The following is an 11,589-nucleotide window of genomic DNA, read 5'->3' as shown; positions in this document are numbered from 1 at the left end:
CATTCGCACTTCAAGCAAGTTTCCTGGGGAAACAATTTGTGCTCAAAGTCCCAGAGGATCTAAATACATTTTGTGAAGACCTCCAGATCGACACCCTGGATCTCCCGGAATGGTACGCAGAATTCCGTACACCCCCAGAAGTGAACAATCCGCAATTCTCGCCAGGACCGTCCCATGCACAGTCGCCCTACCAATCAAGCAAACACCGCAGGAATCCAGACAGGAGCGGTTGCGAGCCTCCGTATCCCTCTAGAAGTGCGAGGAGCCCAAGAGGAAGAGACACGAGGGGCTACTGACATGCAGATGCTACGCACAAGTTCTGTTCCTGCAAGTTGTAAGTTTCTGTCACCTATTGAACGCTAAGGTCGTTAGATTGCCTTAGGTTAACAGGCGCCAAGTTAGTGCGAGATCAGCACCTGAACACAAACTGCGACCGGTTCACAACCTAAACTGGACTATTGAGCCTACCAACCTCACCGCCACACCTTCCTTGGCAGCTTTTCTTAACTTTTTTCTGACCTTTTGGGAACCGGCCAGTCCCACATACAGATTTATGCAATGACTGACCCCTGGAAATTATAACCTGCTAACAAACTTGGGCCACTGCCTCTAGCTGAACTGTGAGTAACACGATCCGTACCTCCTACTGCCTCCCGGGAGGTACCTTGTACAGTTCATTCCCGACTGAAGTTATGCGGAAGTAGAGGCCTTGGTTGCTACCCCTTTGCAACCTATGGAAGGGTTGACACAAATCTTTTAGCCTGTACCACGCAAGGCCTTGCATTGGGAATGGGACTGGCCAAGAAAGTGGAGGGAAAACCCCAACACTGTTTACCCACTTTTTGCTGTCTGGACGTCTTGCTAAACCTAACTGCGGTATATTGATAGCCCGGTTTACCACTACCCCCTTTTCTGGGAGGCGATTATATATCTAGAACCCGGTGCAAGACACTTTAAATCTCCCTCGGTGAAGACCTTTGGTACATGCCGGGGAGTATAGCTGAGCTTATTTACTTTTTTACCTTAGGCCCTTACTCCTTGTTAATAGGATTAATGAATACGTTACAGTGTAGAGTCACCGAATGTTTGCTATCTCGTACTAGGTTGCAGAGTACTAAACTCCTGCTTTTGGTTGACAGATCATTATGTTTAAGCACTATATGACTTGAAATTTTATTTTCTTTTTACCCCTTTTCTCTTTAGAAGTTCTCCTCTTTGACTATTTTGTAAGTATTTTGCAGTTATAAAATGTTGATAGAGTATAAGATGCTAACAGACAGAATGGAAACAGTTCCAATGTAAAGTCAATATCTCACACGACACCATAAGCTGCTAACCTCTATCTAAGATTGTTCACACACATGATCCCAGTTACCTTACTCTCAGGGGGACACTTCCCCCGTCCTGATATCTGGATCCCCAGGTCCCGCTGGACCTTTACTCAGGGTTACCTACTAACAAATACACACCGCGCTTTTACCTAGCGCAACATACAATACTACCTTTACTATAACACCTCCCACTACCCCCCACAGGGGAAATACCTCCTTACTCTAGAACGAGTCAGACACCAGGCTGACTCACCCTCCAGTGGGGACAGATTAGTTCATCCCTTCATATCACCCCACAAGTCTCACCCCATCCCCCCCCACCTACATTTATCCCTTAACTACACAATTGTTCCATCCCTTCTATATTATCCCTGCCCGCTTATGCCCCGCGACCGCAGCAAATACAGAGTACACTGTTAGTATACTCAACATATCTCTGGACATCCACCTATTGCGGTTCTGCTTACGACATGGCATACGCTTTCTTAGGGAGAGCACCAACCGTCCTTTCCCATAATGTAAATGGTCTGAACGTACCCGAAAAAAGGTCCAAATTATTAAGGGAACTTAAAAAAGCTTGACACTTAATCGTATTCCTACAGGAAACTCACTTTATAGGCAGCAATATCCCTAGACTCACTGACGGTACCTTTACCACAGTGTATCACGCCACCAACCCCTTGGCCAAAACCAAGGGAGTATCCATTCTTCTCCACAAGGATGCTCCCTTTGTGCTAAAACAACAATTGACAGACCCCGAGGGACGATTTCTATTTCTCAAAGGCTCCTGGGAGGGGTCACCTGTAACCTTAGCTAATGTGTACTTCCCGAATTCCTCTCATATTTCTTTCTGCAACAAACTGGTAGAGGAACTCAAATGGTTTGCTGAAGGGTGTACCATCCTTGGTGGAGATTTTAACGTCCCCCTTGCACCCCTTACAGACACCTCGACAGGACACATGCAAGTCCCGTACAGGACCCTCAAACGAATAAAAGCGCTACTGCAGTCCCTAACACTGGTAGATACGTGGAGGTCCATGCACCCCACAGGCAGGGACTACACCTTCTTCTCGGCACCCCATAAAAAGTACTCGAGAATCGACATGATATTCATCTCGCAAAGGGACCTTGGTAACCTGCTCTCAGCGGAGATAGGCATCATAGCCCTCTCCGACCATGCACCCACGGCGGTCACATTACACCTCAATACACCGCACAAGTCCGCATTTAATTGGAGATTGAATTCCACCCTCCTCACCGACCCAATTATAAAAGACGACATCCTGAACGCCATTAACACATATTTTTCCCACAACATTGACTCTGACACGAACCCATTAAACAACTGGGAGGCACACAAATCAGTGATAAGAGGCGAACTTATCAAATGGGGTGCCCGGAAAAAAAGAGAAAGGGAAGATGAAATTAATAAACTCTCCCAGGAAATAGCAAACCTTGAACTACAACATAAACAATCCCAGTCACTCAGACTAGAAAACCAATTAACACAACACAGAACCTCCCTGAGGCTTCTGCTAGACATGAAGATTAAACGTTCTCTTTTCTTTAAGAAAAGCATTTTCTATGAATACGGAGACAAGAGTGGCAAACAACTGGCCAAAGCCCTAAAAGAGGCCACGTTGTCGAACCATATTCATGCCTTAAAAGACAAAAGGGGTACTTTAAAACACAATTCAGAAGAAATAGCGGAATTGTTCCATGCCTACTATTCTAAACTATATAAAATCCCGACACAGCACAAACCATCTCACCTGACGAGCACAAAACAGGACGCTATACGTGACTTCCTACAGAATAGTGGACTGCCCTCCCTGACGATAGAAGATACAAATGCACTAGAGGACCCCATAACCACCACTGAAATCTCGAACGCGATTGCAGACTTAAAAGCAGGAAAGAGCCCCGGACCCGATGGCTTCACGTCACAATACTATAAGACTTACACTAACTCTCTTATAAAGCCCCTTCGTTCGGCCTTTAATTTCCTAGCGAAGAACCAACATGACTCCCAATCCTTCCTTATGGCACATATAGCTGTAATCCCCAAGCCCAATAAGGAACACACGGACTGCGCTAACTTTAGACCTATCTCACTTCTTAACACAGACCTTAAACTCCTAGCTAAAATTCTAGCCACTAGACTAAAACCTCTTTTAGCAAAAATAATCGGCCCCGAACAAGTGGGATTCATGCCGGGGAGGGAGGCCCGTGACAACACCATCAAGGCCTTGAACCTAATTCATTATGCACGGAAATCTGACACCAAAGGCATGCTGCTCTCTACTGATGCCGAGAAGGCCTTCGATAAGGTCTCCTGGGACTACATGATGGCTACATGCGCTCATATTGGCCTCAACGGAAACATGTTGTCATGGATCTCGGCTCTCTATCGGAATCCCCAAGCCAAAATCAAAATTAATAATATTTTCTCAGAACCTATCTCCATCCATAATGGTACCCGCCAAGGTTGCCCTTTATCGCCACTCCTTTTTATCCTTACCCTAGAACCTCTAATCAGAACGATTAATCTAAACGCTGACATTCAGGGCTTTACACTAAAGGATAGAGAGTACAAAATTGCTGCTTATGCGGATGACCTCCTGTTCTTCCTCACCAATCCCCACATTTCGATACCTAACCTCCACAAAATATTCCAAACCTTTGGGTATATATCCAACTTTAAAGTAAATCAGTCGAAATCTGAAGCCCTGAACCTTACCCTACCACAGAACCACCTTAAAAGTATACAAGACAATCACCCCTATAAATGGGAACGAGGCACCCTTAGGTATTTGGGCATAAACTTAACCAGTAAAATTGAATCACTATATGATGTAAACTACAAACCTTTACTTGCCTCGATCAAAAGGGACCTTCTCAAATGGAATGTAAAAATGTTCTCCTGGTTTGGAAGGGCCTCAATATTAAAGATGACGGTACTCCCCAAGCTTCTGTACGTATTTAACGCTCTACCAATTAAAATTCCAGAACCCTTTTTTACCACACTGAGCCAAATTCAAAGACGATTTCTTTGGGCAGATAAGAAGCCTAGAATCCAATTCCGACGTTTAACACTGTCTAAAAGGGATGGGGGTATAGGACTGCCGGACTTTAAAAAGTACCACCAGGCCACCCACGTCACAAGAGTGATAGACTGGCATTGCCACGGATCGCATAAGGATTGGGTCCAGCTAGAAAGTAATTTGGCAACGCGCAACACTCTCTACCTCCCATGGTCGCTTCACTCCAGAAAGCCAAAACTTATAGGTCACCCATTAATCGAAAACACCATAAAGATTTGGCAAGCACTGGTAAAGTTGCAAAAAATCGCAACAAACCCAGGTCCCCTGACACCACTCACGAACAACCCTGAATTCATTCCTGGCCTACACCACAAAATGCCAGAAGACTTCCTGGTACACACTTGTATGTCAGGTTCACAAGTCAAGACATTCGAAACACTAAACGCCGAGGTGGGGGAGCTGTTTCCTGGAAGTTGGTTTTACATCCAACTAAAGGACTTCCTGGTAAACAACAAACACAAGCATCAATTTTGCCTCCCATTGACTCCGATTGAGAATATATGTTTACAGAGATCACCAATAGCGAATACCACATCACTTGCATACTCGATGTTAACTCAAGCGTCACATGATGACAAAACTAAATTCAAAACAAAGTGGGAATGTGATCTCCAGACCAGTATATCTGATGAGCAATGGAACAAGGCATGCATTTTGGCACATAAGTGCTCCTTAAGCTCCAAATACCAGGAAATATCCTATAAAATTCTCGCTCAATGGCATATTACACCACAAAAAGCCAGGAGATGGTTTCCCTCCGCCTCGGACACATGCTGGAGATGTAACACACATATAGGCACCTTCCTGCACATATGGTGGGAGTGTCCACTGATACGGACCTATTGGGATGCAATTAGACCCTGGATAAAGCACATCACAGAAACTCGCCTGGAATTGAATGCGGCCACATGCTTGATTAATCTGGTCCCCATCAATTTAAACCGATACAAAAAATCGCTGACCCGACATCTTCTCATAGCTGCCAAAACACTGATACCAATTAATTGGAAAACGACCAAAGCCCCGGGAATTACAGACTGGCTTAACAGAGTACAATATATCTACAAGATGGAGGAGATTGTGGCAACCAAACATGAAAACAGCACAAATTTTAACAAAACATGGCAACCATGGCTGGCCTTCACACTCTCTCCTGAATTTCGTACACTCAAAGGCTAACCTTTCCAACATCCTTTGACCCTCAGCAGAGTAGGAACTAGGCTCAGAATGACAAAGAATATATGTAACAAGCGGAGTTATATACTATTGCAAAGGGCGAACCACACCCCACATTCCCCTCCCCTCCCCCCACCCCCTGCCACCACCTCTCCCCCCCCCCAAACACCCCACTCAATACTCACCCTTCCTCATATATTGTACGCTATTTAACATCCTCTATTGTGTAATCACCTCATATTTTATCATTAACCAAATCAGAACACACTGGAGATGTAATTATCTGTTTTTTACTGTTTACAGATAGACGGCTATAATACGTGTATTTAAACATTCACTGTAAACCTGATTTTGTTTTCAATAAAACTTTTGATTGAGAAAAAAAAAAAAAAAACTAGTAGTAGGCAAAACCGGAAATTATAATGAACCCAATTGTTCAACAGGATTCTGTGCCTACGTAAAAGTTAGAAGAACAACAGGAGGATCGTTTAACCCCTGATTAACCAAATAAGAAAGTGGCATCTATTGTATACCCTCTTTGTATACAGCTGTAGACAAATTGTCCCGGTATGTTCTTGTATGATCTGAGGGTACGTGATCTGGGCAGATCCGCAGTGACGTGGGATGTAGGGGGAGTGTGCTAAACTGGAGGTTAAAGAGGGTCATTAGAGTACATGGGAAATGGTGAATACAGTAAGGTCTTAAACCTTTCAAATAGTGTATAGGTGAAAAATTGCATAGCACGTGGTGCACTATTGTCGTGAAGTTGAGTATTATAGGGTACGAAGTCTTGAGATATATGTCAATGTAGGGTATAAATGGCAAAGATAAGTCTGAAGATAGAGAAAGAAAAAAAAGGGGGGGGGGTGTCATGGAGGGGGTAAGGGGGTGCAGGTAGGGTGGGATGGGGGGGATGACTATGATATGGTCTTCAGGTGTGGGGAGTCATGGGGGAGGGGTCTCTGGCTTACCTCCATCACATAGTAAAGGAGAGGAGTGACAATACTTAGGGACTGGACACATAGTTATGAGCGAGTTGCCATATGTGACAAATATTCCTGTGAAGTCTGAAAGTGAATCCAGCAGGCCCACTTCGTGTTGTACTTAGATGGGGTGTCTCGGGAAAAATTAATACGTTTCTCCATTTCCGCAACTTTTTGAATTCTGGGAAACCAATCCTTGATGGTGGGAACACGGGAGGATTGCCAATGAATAGGTATGCATTGCTTGGCCGCGTTAATTAGATGCATTGTCAACGATTTGTGGTAAGTGCTATGTGGTAGGCTGGAATGGTGTAAGAGAAACTGGGCTGGAGTAAATTCTAATGTGTAGGAAGAGATTTTTTCTGTGAAACGGTGTACTTCCGTCCAAAAATGCTGGATTGATGGGCAGGACCACCATATGTGTAATAACGTTCCCCTGTCCTGGTTACATCTCCAGCAGGTCTCAGGAACATTAGGTTTGTATTTATGGACTACCACCGGAGTATGGTACCATCTGGATTGGATTTTAAATCCATTCTCTTGGGTGCACACATTAGAGGACCCTTTATGTATGTTGACATGAATTTGCTCCCACTGGTCTTCCGAGAGTAAGATGGTCAAGTCCCTTTCCCATTTCTTGCAAGCTGGCGTGTCATTTGCTCTGAGTTCCGCAAAGAGCAAATTGTGTGTAGAGGAGATGAGGTGTGTTTGGGGGGGGGTTGAGTGCAAAGCGTTTCAAAGGGAGAGAGTCGTCTGGAGCAACAGGAGTTTTTGTCTAGGTTCTGCAAGTACGAGGCCAACAGGAGGTAGGACCAGGGAGGAATAAGGGTGTCCCCTGTCTGAGTCGCAAGCTGGGTTCTGGTTTGTATTTTCCCGCAATGGAAAAATTGGTGTGCTCTGATGTGGGTCGAGGACCAATAGTCTGCTAAATAATCTTGCTTCATTCTCGGTGGGAAGTCGGGGTTAAGTTTTAGAGGAGTTAGGGGGCCCGGAGAGGATGAGATGTTTGATTGTTTGCAGACGTGGTGAAAGCATCTTAAAGTTGGGCCTATAAGAGGGTGTTGTAGCAGGCTCGGTGGAATGAGTCGATAAGGGATCCACGGTGAGGAAGATAAGGACAATTCTGTGAATGAGGCTTCTAGGGGTATCCAGTCTTTACTGGTGGCGTGCACATTCCAATCTACTATCCTGGTCAAGTGTGTTGCAGTATGGTATTTATGGAGGTTTGGTAGTCCGATTCCCCCCAGATTCTTCGGGTGTGAGAGTAGGTCATAGTTTATTCTGTGCTTACGATTACTCCAGAGAAATCTGGAACAAAGTTGTCTGTAACTTCTAAAAAAGGAGCTGGGGATGTGGATGGGAATCGTTTGGAGCAGGTAAAGCATTCTCAGAAGGGCATTCATTTTCAAAATAGCTGCTCTACCAAACCATGAAAATATAGGCTTGTCCCATCCTTTGAGATCTTTAGTCAATTGATTCAAGAGGGGTGTAAAGTTTTTTGCATATAAGTCGGATAATTTGGAGGGTATCTGGATGCCTAAGTATGTGATGGAGTCATTCTTCCAATGAAAGGGGAAATTTGTCTTACAGTGGTCAACTATTTTTTGGGGTAAAGAGATGTTGAGGGCAAAGGATTTCGACAGATTAATTTTAAGATTCGACAGGTATTGGAACTGTTGGAATTCTGAAAGCACTACCGGGAGTGTGATCAATGGATTCGAAAGAAATAACAAGATGTCGTCTGCAAAGGCGGCATATTTATATTCCTTGAGAGGGGACTTAATGCCTTGATTATCGGGATTTGCTGCTATTTTACGAAGGAAGGGTTCAAGAGTCAGGACAAAAAGGATGGGAGACAGGGGACATCCCTGTCTTGTTCCATTGCGGATGGGGAAGGCGTCCGACAGAGTGTGGTTGGCTCTAACTCTCGCAGCTGGATTGTCATATAATGCCATAATTAGGTTGATTAAATTAGGTCCCAATCCAATCGCCTGGAGTACTGCTTTCATGTATCTCCAAGACACTCGGTCGAACGCCTTTTCCGCATCCAGAGAAAGGAAAAATCCTTTCTGGTTAGTGCTGGTTATAAGATGGTGTAAGTTTATGGCCTTAATAGTGTTATCCCTGGTTTCCCGGCCAGGGATAAAACCCGTTTGATCTTGGGAAATGAGGGATGGGAGAAAAGGGAGCAACCTGTTTGCTATAATTTTAGAAAAGAGCTTGATATCCGAATTGAGGAGGGAGATAGGTCTATAATTGCTGGGTTGGGATGGATCCTTCTCTTCTTTTGGTATAACAACTATATGTGCTTCAAGCATTCTTTGTGATATGGGGGAGGAGGGAGAAATAGAGTTAAAAGCTTTGAGGAAGGGGTTCCGCAATGAGTCTGAAAAGGTTTTGTAGTAGACTGCGGGCAGACCGCCCGGGCCCGGACTTTTTCCGGGTTTCATATTCTTAAGTGCAAGATTCCATTCTAGGGGGAATATTGGGGATTCTAGGCCCTCCGAAACTTCAGGTGAAAGCTTAGCTGGGGCGAATTGGGTGAGGAAGGAGGAGATAGCTTGTTCGTGCGTTAAATGATCATCTGACGTACGGGTAGAGTTGTGGAGATCGTACAGTGAGGAATAATAGGTCTCGAACTCTTTGGCGATATCTCTATTGTGAAGAAGTAGTTCGCCCGAGGGGGAGCGCAGATGGTGTATAACGTTATTGTTTTTTTTCTTACGGAGGGCTTGGGCAAGAAAACGACCACTTTTATTCCCGTGCTCATAAAAGAGCTTTTGGGATAGAATGACATTTTTTTTTAAGGGTGAGGTTCAGGGTCTCATTAATTAGGACTCGAGTGTTGGTTAGTTCTGTTAGGGTATGTTTTGCCAGTGTTAGTTTGTGACGTGTTTCTAACTTCCTCAATCTTGTAAACAGTTCAGTGAGTCTGGCCTTACGGTTTTTCCTGAGTGCTGCCGAAATTGATATCATTTTGCCTCTTATAACACATTTATGTGCCTCCCACTGAGTCATTTTGGAAACGTCCGGGGAGTCATTTTCTGAGAAGTAGTCTGTCAGGCATTTATTTAGGTCACTTTCAATTGATTTGTCGGCTAAGATAGTGGGGTCTAACTTCCATATGAATGTGCGATCACTAATCTCTGGGAAGGTAAGTGTCAAGGAGACAGGGTGGTGATCAGATAATGTCATGAGTTCAATAGTTGCGGTCTTAAGTAGTGATAGGTCCTGTTGCGATAAGAAAAGGTAGTCTATGCAAGAATATTTGTTGTGGGGGGCAGAGAAGTAGGTAAAGTCTTTGTCTTTGGGATGCGAGATGCGCCATGTGTCGTTTAAAGAGAGTTCATGAAGGCAACGCCTGATTTGTTTGAGTGCTCTATAAGTAAGATGTGATTTGCCTGATGAGGTGTCCAAAAGGGGATCGAGGGGTAGATTGAAATCTCCCCCCAGTATCAGTATTCCCTCCTGAAAGGAGAGTAGTTGTTGAGACATAGCACGAAAGAAAGGGACTTGTGAAGAGTTGGGGCTATATATGTTTGCTAGAGTGATGGGTCTATTTTTGAAGGTTCCTTTGAGAAATACAAATCTCCCTTGGTCATCTAGAAGAGAATCTGTAATGTTGATTGGCGAGTTTTTGGAGAGAAGAATAGAGACTCCTTTAGATTTGGTGACTGGGGAAGTGGCGTGATAACCATGGGGAAATTGAGGATTCGTCATTTTTGGTGTGTGTTTAGAGCAGAAGTGGGTTTCTTGCAGGATAACCACATCTGTTTTAGATTGTTTTGCATAAGATAGCAATCGGGAGCGTTTTTCTGGGGTGTTCAGACCCCTAACGTTCAGGGAAAGAATTTTAAATGTGAGATGGTCCGAGTTGGGTTGAACTCGTGACATGGTGAATTGGGAGGTGGCCCAAGGGGCAGAAGGGGGATATAAACGGGGGTAAGCCAGAGACCCGTGCAGGCAGAAGGGGCGTTAGGTGGGGGAGGGGGGGGGGCAAGAAGAGAGGAGGAGGGGGGGGAATTGTAGATGAAAGTAGATGGGGAGGAATGAGTGTGTGAATAAAGGAGAACAAACGGGGATTAAGGGGCACTAAATTACCCTGGGGGGGGGGGATGTGAGGACAACCGGTTGGCGGGGTTGACCTGCAAACCTACGCCTTATAAGGGGATTAACCGGAAAAGGTCAGTCAAGACTACCAGAGTCTCCTGCGTGGGAGGTTGAGTGCTGGGTACGGACCGAGAGGGGAGGGCTCCATGTCCTGTCGAGGCTTCGAAGGTAAGGGATCAGGAGGAGTTGTAGGTAGACCTGGACCCAGGTAGAGCTAAAGCTCCCCCTGAGACCGGCCCACTCGCACGTCTGAGACCGACCATGGTGAGGTGAGAGCAGTGGTTTGATCGTCGCCACAACCACGTAAACACGTTCTAGATATACATGGATTAAACCAAACTTTCAGGAGAGGGACAATGTTGAATGCTCCTAAAGAGGGATCGTCTCTCAGGAGGATGTGGGGGTTAGGGAATGAGAGATCTAAGCCAGACTGTTATAAAAAGGAGGGTTGAGTGTTAGATGGATCGTCTTGTGTGTCCTACACTCAGAAATTAGTATGAGGCTAGGTTCATGGGACTGGGAAGTGGTATAAAAGAGAAACAAACCGATCACATAATACATATACATATATTTTCTTTTACCTATCTTAGTAGATTGCTACCCATCTGACAAACGTGGTTGAAAAAGCATCATATTTATCTTATAAAGATTATTACAATAACAGAGTTATCCGCCTAACTTTATATATTTGAATTATGAATTTTTAACAAAAACTTTCCATACCTTGTGAAGAACTGAGGTTTTGGCATGCTCTAAAGCAGGGTCATACCCCACTTGATGCTGCAACTTACAGATAGATTCTATGCTGAGGTGGAGAAGGTCATGCTCAGGCCCGGGCTCCAGTAAGTGTTGGTAGGCCAGGAGATATGCTTGCCCTCTGGGAGA

This window comes from Lithobates pipiens, unplaced genomic scaffold, assembly GCF_037356315.1.
Source record: "Lithobates pipiens isolate NorthernLeopardFrog02 unplaced genomic scaffold, aLitPip1_a1.2 Scaffold_16, whole genome shotgun sequence".
In the NCBI taxonomy this organism is placed as follows: domain Eukaryota; kingdom Metazoa; phylum Chordata; class Amphibia; order Anura; family Ranidae; genus Lithobates; species Lithobates pipiens.
The sequence above is the reverse complement of the archived record's forward strand: the minus strand, read 5'-3'. Positions refer to the sequence as shown.